The 10,234-nt window shown below is 39.3% G+C and overlaps 1 long non-coding RNA gene across 1 annotated transcript; it reads left to right on the top strand.

The window, feature by feature from the left end:
* The first annotated feature begins 534 nt into the window (after positions 1 to 534).
* Positions 535 to 3,193, top strand: LOC114138851 (uncharacterized). The gene is made up of 3 exons (XR_003594327.1): positions 535 to 547; positions 589 to 590; positions 3,135 to 3,193. It is a non-coding gene; the product is annotated as an uncharacterized LOC114138851 (long non-coding RNA).
* The last annotated feature ends 7,041 nt before the right edge of the window (positions 3,194 to 10,234 follow it).

The following is a 10,234-nucleotide window of genomic DNA, read 5'->3' as shown; positions in this document are numbered from 1 at the left end:
TTTTGAGGTCGCAATGCATTATGGGTAGCAGAAGCGGTAGCAGTTAAGAAGACAGAGAAAGCCTTTTTATCTATGTGCAAACTTTGCCTCCTTAAATTTTTCTTTACAACTTCGAAAGTAATGACTGTACGTCCAATGTATGTTCTGTTTGATGTTCTGTGTTTTATTAGAGCTTTTTTTAGAGATTGTTTTGTTCATGTGTTTAGTCCAGGAATTAGCCATGTCCCAATTGCTTTTTGCATAGTGATCGAAAGTGGCTGTTTGGCAATAACAGCTAAGGTTAGGCACTAAAAGTTTTATTCTATGCATTTATTTCACAAAGAGCTGATGCATATTTTATTTTTAATGCTTTCTTTGAGCTTTCCAAACAATTGTACAGAATTGTAAGCTATCAAGAAGACGGTAATAAAGGAGCAAGATGCTCGGTTTCCTGGCTCATGAAAATTGAGTTTGGCTTACTGTTGATCTGCGTCAGCATACACAGTGTATCCAACATGTAGTGATAACAGTACAAAAAGCTTTCCACTCCTTAGTTTTTTCACATTTTGTCACATTACAACCTCAGATGTCAAATGTATTTTAACCGAGATGTTTCTGTGATAGACCGACACAAGCTAGTGTTTGATTTCAAAAGTGGACGGGAAATAATCGGTGTATGGTTCGTACTTTGGTTTTTGCGTTTCGGAAGAAAAAATCACAAAAAACATTTAAAAAATCATGCTGTTTGTTGGAACAAATTAAAAAATCAACAGGATTTGATTTTTGCTTCAGCTATCTAAATTGTTTTTGTTTTTCTGTTTCATGCGTAGCGAGACCAGAAATGACTTAAGTTGTCAAAAGAATAAGAGTTTATAGAGACTGGGAGACTGCAGGAATATAGAAACCTTCCTAAAAAATATTGGCAGTTTGGTTCCAGGTTAGATCAACAGCTCTCTCAATGACAAGTGTTGGCTTCCTCTAATTAAGACACACATATCCATGGTGAGACTTACTGATTCCAGATTGCTAAGTGGAAACGTAATGTGTCCAAAGTTCAGGCCACGGTTTCTGGTTCCGCCAGTAAGGCCCAAATGATGCACAAAGACAGTATAAAGTTTGTCTTTGCCTCAACTATTGAAGTGAGAAATGTAGCCTCTTTTTTTATAATAATAATTTTTTTCAAATTTAGTTGTAAAACAAAGAAACTTAGAAAGAAAAAACACCCAACTAACCCAAACACCACAGAGCGAACCTAACACACACTGTTTAGATCTTTATTTGGGTTCTCCTCTAGAACTTTAGAGGAAACTAGAACATCTCAGAAAATGTATTTCTGAATTAGAACTAAACGTGGAGAAGCAGTATTCAGCTTCTATTCACCACAAATCTGGAACAAACTTCCAGAAAACTGCAACACTGCCAAAACACTGAGTTCTTTTAAATCGAGGCTTAAAATCCACCTGTTTAGGTCTGCCTTTGTTTTATAACTGGATCTTTGATCAATATATTTGACTTTTGGATCAAGTACTAGTAGTGATAGTACCCATGTAGAGGTATAGGAGTAAACGGGGCTAAAACAAATGCTTGACACTTTTAACACTCTTGTTTTTAAGGTTTATTATTTTATTACCTAATACTTGAAAGAGCTCATCGTTCCCAGGTAGTCGTACATCTAATGGGAAGATATTCTAAAAGCACAGACCGGTTTATTTCTGCAGTCGTGTTTGTCTTACAATCAGATCCGCCCGAAACACATTTTCAAACAGAAAACTGCAACGCCCTTCGTTTACACCTGCGCTTCCTGCCGCGCTGCTGTTCGTTCTGCTTGCCGTCAGCGCCGCGGAACACATCAATGGCTGTTCATCAGGTGTCAGGAAAAGGCGCCGCTTGTTCACGGCGCCGTTAGCTGCTCCTCGTTCTCCAGACACGCTGGAGAAGACGGTGAGAAGTTATTTTGGGTGCAGCGGTGAGTGGAAAAGCCTGACGTTCCAGCTGTTACTCTGAAAAATCTGAACTTTTTCCCTCTTCAAGGATTACATGTTAAAGGCAGGGAAGGAGAGCAAGTCTAGAGAATAATAATAACATCCCTGTTTTTCCAAAGACATGATTTCCAAATACCATGTTGGTACAAGGCATTAGTTTCCACTAAATACCATGTTGGTAAAGCGTTTTAGCATTAGCAGAACTAATATTAATGATTAGTGCTTCAGGGTCAGCTCAGCTAACTTTTCAGTTAGCGATTCCCAGTACTGTGTTTCAGTTTGAACCATAAAGCACGTCCTAAACACTGACCGTCTCAATATGTACATCACCACTGAGCCATCAGGAGGGGGTTCAGATTCCTGCCAGTTACTTTTTTTGCACCATTTAAACAAGATTTTTGTTGATAGACGTCGAAGGGAAGCCACTATTGCTCAGACTTCCCATTGAAAAGGTATTCTAGAAAAACATTCCAATCAGTGCCAATCTCTTCAGCTCATTTGATCTAAAGGTCAAACATGAACTCAAAACAAGCTCTGGAATGCATAATCACGAGGATGGCGGGTAGACTTTACAGCAGATGGAAGCCGAAACACATCAGTCAAACAAAGCACTTTATTTAAGAGTCGGTGCCTCATCCATCCATGCGATCCACAATGTTTCATTGTCTCTGCCTGAGTGTTGTTTACATCATCCCCATTTTCTTTTCTTCTCCCTGTTTTTGGATCCTTTTCTGTCAAGTTCCACCATATGTTTCTGCAGGCTTGTCTGCTGAAATTATGCATTTTTCATACCTCAGTGATTAATGTCTGCTGATGCATTTCCGTACATCCCCAGGGGTTTGATTGTTTTCCCTGCAGTTTTAGCCGGGAGTACACAGCAACACCTAAAAAAACAACCGTGTGCCTGTTTGAACAGCGTTTTGTTTGATCTCCATGAGTGAGCACGTCTGAAAAAAAAAAAAAACCCACACACACACATAGTCAACACTGAAAAGCGGATATTGCGTTTGCAGTGGTGGGAAGTAATAAAGTACTTTGTTACTGTACGTAAGTAAAATTTTTATGTATCTGTATTTTCCTTAAGTAGAATTAATCGTGGATACTTTTAACTTTTACTCCACTACATTTTACAGTAAGTATCTGTACTTTCTACTTCTCTACATTTCTATAAAGTGTCATGTAGCGCGGGGCGCTGGTCTTGGGCTTGACTTGGTCTCGGGTTAGGTGCAACGTTCCTTGGTTGCATGTCCTCCCCCACCTCCTTTAAAACGCCCCCGTTCTGTTGGATTTAGTTCAAAATAAATGCCACTAGTGGTAAAAAGAGTGAAGTTCATGCCATGTTAGGACAGGAGACAAGATGTTGTGTTAAATTAAAGCTGGGAATATTGACGTTTTCAAATGTCAAATATATATTTCCTTTGGATATAAATCTATAAATAGTCTGGTTTCTGTCGAGATTTCTGTTTAATAATTTATTGTGCATAATTGTTGCTGTGTTTTATCAAATTTAACACATAATAGCTTGTATAGTTTATGAAATATGTCTTTGAATTTGAACATTCTTAGGAATATATGTTTAAACAAAAGAAGCAATTAGTTCAGTTTTTGTAATTTATTAAAGGTTTCAAAATTACAGCAGTTCCAGTGCGCCATAGGTCAGGGAAAATAAACTGATCATCAGGCGGAAAACAACCTTAGAGTATTTATTATATTTAGCTCTTCCTCTGTCTATGGGTTGGATTTAGTTTGTTGTGAATAGGGTGGTGAATAGTTATGCACTTGTTTTAATTATAATTGTAATTGCTTTGCAAATATAGTTTTCAGTCTGAGATTAAATAGAATATTAGTTAATTTATTTGTTAAAACATTTTAATTTGTCAAAGCAATAAAATGGTAACATATGCAAAGAGGTAGATAGAGAATATATTAGTGTTTCTTAGTATTTCCTAATTGTTCATGTTGTTGAGTGTCAATGAAATGTGTGTTTTTGTAGTATATTTAGTACAGTATTAAATGTGTCTTGATATTGTTTTATATGCTAAAATCTTTCAGAAAAATATTATGCCTTCACACAAACTGAAGAATCCTCTGTGGAAGAAGACATTGAGGAAGAAATTTAATTTTTGTTTACTTTTTTCTATACATAGTTTGTGTGAAATGTCTTTTTATTTCTTTAATATGTTAACGTTTTAAAATAAAAGCGTGTTGATTTTGAGTTCTTTGTTTCTTAATGGTTTTGTTTTTAAATTATTTTGTAACATGGTAAAACAAGATGGTCTGTCTAGGCTGGAAAGAAGTTTGTTAAATTCAGGAATTACAGTGTGAGGGAGGGACAGAGTGGGATGTTGACAGATTAGTGAGTTTAGCATTAATGGTGTTACACAAGTCTGTTGTGGTTTGGAGAGAGCTGAGTTGGAATGCAAAACCTGATTCATTTGTTGGTTTATATTATTAGTGTTAAGTTGAATCATGACATTTGGGTATTGATCAAAAGAATGATATTATGGGTAGAAGCTGCTTACATGAGCTACTTCTGTGCAGGGTGGCATGACAGAGAAAAAGTTGGAGCAAAGAGATGATTCACTGTGACGAGTTTGTCATGGTGGGTTGGACATATTTTATGGATGTGAGGCGTCTAGTGCATATGGATAGCTTAACGTCAGCAAATAGCTTTTAAGCTTATTCCGTTGGTTTACTGATTGTCGGAAGATATTCTTGTCAAGGTAAGTACTTGTAAATGTTTGCTAAAGATGTTATGAGTGGGAGTTTGTTAAAACATGGGGAGGTATTGCCAGTTAAGTATAAGCTGTTATATGCTGTGCGTTCGGTACCTTCTGTATCCTCAGGGATGCTGATGGAAACTGTGCTGCTGATGTAAATAAATATAAACTTGGAAATGGTTACTAAACCTAAGTTGTGTTATCAAATAAGTAGAGGACAGGACTCATTTGTTTTAGCTTTGGATAGGCTAGTAAGCGCTTGCTACTTGGATGGAGGGAGGGTTTAGTGTACAGTTGTTGTTGGAGCCTATTAAGAATTGGATTCATTTATTTTTGCTAATGTATTAATGTTACAGATCTAAGATTGTGTGAATGATATATCTATTGTAACTTGTTTATTTATTTGTTTTGCTAGACCTTCCTCCTTGTCAGTCAGCCTCCTGCTGTAATTAACAAGCAGAAGCAGCTGCTGTTGTGGGTCTGATTGTTTGGTTAAGGAGTGAGGAGTGAAATAGTTTTTCTACCACCAAATAAAGTTTATTTTTTACATTTTTTTAAAGTCAACTCGGAGAGTGTTTCTCTTATTTTTGTACGTAAAGAAAGCTCACATTTTGCAACCAGAAAACTCTCCGCGAATGCTTTTTGTTTTGGATGAGTCGAAAACCTCCTCCTAGAAACTACTCTGGCACCTTTTGATTATGGAAACTTGTTATCATGCCAGAGTAGCCGTAACAGTTGTATCTATTTTTTTTTTTTTACTGCAAATTAGCTGCTAAGTAAGACTATAGTACACCCAGCAGCTTTTTCTAGTGTTGGACTTGAGAATAAGGGAATTATTTATTCTTCAGCAAGTGGGAGGAGGATGAGAACGAAGGGAGTTGGTGTGAACAAGAGTGCTTTCAGAGCTACCGTAGATTTTCATATTGCTGGGTTGCAGAGATGTGGCATGGACGACGCGCGGATTTCACATGGTGGTGAGGAAGTACATTTCTTCGGTTTAAAACAGGGCAAAATGGATTACAGCAGTATACTAATCTCGTGAATCGGCACGTAAAGACGAGGTATCTTGAGAATATACGTGTCTGTAACTTGACGTCCCTGTTGTAGACGTAGTCTGCAGCGCGGTGGCTGATGGGATCTGAGCGCCATCTTGAAGGGCCATAAACGCAAAAAAAAAAAGAAAACTTTCTCGCAAATTTTGGAAATCAAATGAGACATTATTCAACATCAAGCATTAGGATTATGTACCAAAGCATTTGGAACCGCATCAGCAGCAGCAATAGAAGTAGAAATGGGGAAAATGCCGTTATATTGAAGAAGAACAATACTAGAAATAAATGACTGGCTAAATTTACAATACATTAACTTAGATCATCCAACCAGAGAAATTTTAAATCCATGTTGGGCAAAAGAAAATAAAGAAATAAGGAGTTTTGGATGGATAAAAAAAATTAAATGAATTGTTTAAGAATTACAGAAGAAGGTGATTTGGACAGATGAGGTAAAAATGAGTGTTTCTTTAAGCCTACATCCCTCCTTGGTGGATTTCAAGGCCAGTGACACTGGTAGGAGACAATATGATCCCTTCTGGCCTGGAAAATATTCCCAAGAAAGAGCTGCAGAGTGTTACTGTAGAGATGGATGCCTGCGTTTCCCTCCTGGAGCTGTTATCTCCACCACCCACCTTTAGATAAGCAGAAGAGAAATGGATGGGGAGCCAAGATTCAAGAATAAAACGGGGAGGTAAACATCCAGGTTTCCTATAAAGTCGTATCTTGTACGCTATCCGTCTACCTTACCTGGTGCAAGTTGTACCTGGAGACTGACCAGAAGCTATAAAAGTGGGACAAGGGAATGAAGTCTTCCACTGAAATTACCTTATATACAGTTTAAGGTCGGCGACCGACAATCGGGTGAGTTTCTAACAGTTTTCGAGATTACAATTTACGTCAGTCACTCCAATAATGAGGTGGCCTGTTTTTTTTTTTTTCTCCAATCTCAGTAGCTGAGAGGTGGTTGACTTTCAGAAGCTGCACAAATGTAGTGTTTGCTGCCGGTATCCTATACTGCAGCTAAACTGGTGACATACAGAGAAAATAAAAAGTGCTTGGCTAAGTGCTTTCACAGTCAACACGGAAACTGACTGAAGCATCTTTTCTTTCCCCAGTGGGAAAAAGTTGCAAGTAGCCTGTCCTGTACCTTACTAGATCCAAGACATCTAAAATGAGATCTTTTCATACTGGAGACAGGAGATGAAAGTTTGATGTGGCCCCCCCGTCTCTCGCGAATGTCCTCCTCCATCAGTTTGGGGGAGCTTTTCCAGCCCTGTGGTTTGCTCTATCCAGCCTGTAGCAACGGCAGGACTATCCACGGTAATCCTGTTAAGAGGAAACTCACTCTCCGGCTCCAAATACCAGCCGCAGAGAAGAAGATTATTCTTCTTGTTAAAATGGCACGGCGCACCTTAGAAGTGTGAGTGTTGGGTGGGAGGGAAATATGTGTGTGTGTGTGTGTGAAGGTCCCAGGGGAAGTTGCAGTGTAATCAAAGAAGGTGATTACTTGGTAGCAGTCAGGTGTGTGTGTGTGTGAACACGTCTGAGGAGAGCAACACACTGTAATCACAGGAGACTGTTACTCGGTAGCAGTCAGGTTTGCGCGTTATGTGGTTGTAGCGATAAGATCATATGCAATAAGACAAAGTGACTGCTGTGCTGATAGGTCGGGCAGCGACGGCGCTCCACATAAACACCACCGCTATCTGCATCAGCACTTTGTAGTCCGGAGTGTACTTCTGTTTGCAGAAGCAAACTTTTACCGCAACACACACGTCCACGCCCTCGTTTGGTTTTGGAGGAAACTGAAACCGTCACACGAGACAATGACATGTGGAGTTGGACCTTAAAGGGGTAGATTTATGTTTTCCAGGCACATAATGCCATTTGTAGCACAATCAACTAACTACGTTACCTTAAGTTGTTATAAAATGCTGTACATACCAAATATGACTCAAAAGAAATTTGACTTCATAATTTAATACCTTAAAAGTCTTTAAGAAGCTCCTGCTCTTTGTGAAACTCCGCCTTCAGGAAGTCATCACAACATATCTCTCCTATTAAGCCTTTAATAGCATTTTACCTGCTGAGAAGTAGCTCCTATAATGAGCTCAGCAGATGCTCAGGTCCAATAGGTGTTTGCTAATTGCTCTGGCTAGTCTGAAGGAGCTGAGTGGGAGAACCATGGGGGAGGGCTGCTCTGTGAGGCAGAAGCTTGGAAGCTTAGAAAAATGTGTGGTAATCAAACCAACACCGAAGGAATTAGACGTTTTGTGTTTAGACTTTCCCACCAAACTGTTTCAAAAAACTATTTCTTTCCAGCTCCAGTTGTTACCTCATACTCTTTTACAGCTTGGTATTTGGGAGAAAAGAAAAGTTCTTCTATTCCATTGTTCAAACTTTTGTGGTTTTCGCTTTATTCAAGACTTGTTTGCCTCATTCCAGCAGATTTCAACATTTAAGTAAAGGTTTCTGTTAAGACATCCACTACAGTTTCAAACCCCTCATTCAGCCTCAGCATCTATCTTTTAACAGCCGGAGTAGTTCACTTTTCTGGAGATTGATTTGTTTGCTTTCTAAGTGCCAGACGGCACTGTCGCTTCGTCTTCAGATTTCATCAAATCCCGTAGTGACTTAGCTTTTAGCAGCGACTAATGGAATCAATAGCCAAAAGTTCAAGATGTGAAACTGCAGAGGTGATAAACTGTCGTTTTCCTCCTCAGAGGGAGGCACATATTTCCATCACGTTGTCCACCACAGAATGTTGCTCTCTTTTAATGATGCCGTCATGTTAAGCTGACTGAAATAATTAAGAGAATTGGCTGGAAAACTGCCGCTGTCAACAGAAATAGTCTGCTGTTAAATATTCAGAAATGAAGACGAAAAAAAAAGGAACCCCGACAAGTTGCTGTCATTCCAGTTTTTCTATTTCTGTTGTAGTCAGAAAAGTGCCGTGCCAGCATGCCTCCCATTTATTAATGTGGCAGCCTTCAACTGTGTGCTTCACTCGACAAAATGAAACATTTATTGGCACCCCTGGTCAAAAAAATAAATAAATAAAAAAGCCTGGAAATGAGTTCAGCTTTCATTGCAATAGTATAAGCTCAGACTGAAAAATGTTGAAAAATCCAAACTTTAAACACTTTTTTTCCCAGTGGTGATAAAACACACGAATGTTTTTAACATTACAGGTGCCACAAAATAAAAGTATACCTAATTTTCTTAAAGTAAATGTAAATAAAGCATTTTTTTTAAATTTAGAAACTTTTTTTAATAAATTGATTCATTTCTAGTAAGTTTTTAATTATGGACTTGGCGGCAATTTTCTGCACCTGAGTGCAGTACCCCTCCAGCCCCCACCTTTTTCGAATCAGACAAAATTGGTGTCAAACGTTTGTGTTGGTTTGTGCAACAATTTTTTTTTTGTTTGTACTGCTTTGGCTTTGAAGATATTAATGGAAGTTTAAAGGTAATTTTGGTTTAGCAAAAGTGGGGACGCTGGTTGACCTTTCATGACCTCTGGAAACATTTCTTAATATCTTTAAAATGATAGCGGCACAAACGAAAATTTTTTCTGCACAAACATTTAACACCAATTTTGTCTGATTTGGAGAAGGTGGGAGGGGGTGGAGGGGGGCAACTTCACTCAGGTATTTTCTGATGGTTTTATTTTCTGCCTCTCGTGACTCAGTTCACAGGATCGTCCACAGGAGGGCGGGGGCTTGGGTTCTACGTCCAACAAATGTCCCTCGTTAGGAAATCAAACCCTGCGACAGACTGACGACCTGTCTGGGGTGACCCCGCCTCTCGCCCGGAACGTTAGCTGGAGATGGACCAGCACCCCTTCTGACCCCACGAAGGGACAAGGGTGTACAGAAAATGGATGGATGGAGGAAATCAAACTCCAAGCTCTATAAATGGGGGAACCATTTTTACATGTTACACCCCAACTTCCTAACCCAGTGGCCCAGTTAAACCCAGAGTCGGCCCTTGAGGGCCGACATCCTGGTTTAACACACCTGGATCAAATGATGTCTCATTAGAAGTCATTAGGAGAACATTGACATGCTGAGGAGGTTGTTACTACCACCAGGCAGAGAACTAAAACATGCAGGACGCCGCAGGACCGACTTTGGACACTGTCCTAAGTATTGCTGACTTGTGATAATACATTAAGTTCATACTCCCAAAATTGTCACTGCCGTATGATGGACTGCTGATCTGTCCAGGGTGTTCCTGCCACAGGACAAAAAAGTGAGGAGGTACAGACATTCGGAGGACGACGGGAAATTGTCCCTGTCACACATTCAGTCAAACATTTAGTTTAGTCAAACATTTAGTATTTTTCTGTATTTCCATCAAAGAAAAATACAGAACTGTCACAAGTAAAAGATTTCACTTGACCTGTGTCTCTTGGCCCGTACGACAATAAATCCTTCAGGCTCCAACAAATCCAGAGCCACACACACGTTGGGGCTGCCGTGGAAACGTGTTTGGCTCA

The sequence above is a fragment of the Xiphophorus couchianus genome, chromosome 23 (genome assembly GCF_001444195.1).
Source record: "Xiphophorus couchianus chromosome 23, X_couchianus-1.0, whole genome shotgun sequence".
Lineage (NCBI taxonomy): Eukaryota > Metazoa > Chordata > Actinopteri > Cyprinodontiformes > Poeciliidae > Xiphophorus > Xiphophorus couchianus.
This window is presented reverse-complemented; position numbering and strand designations above follow the sequence as displayed.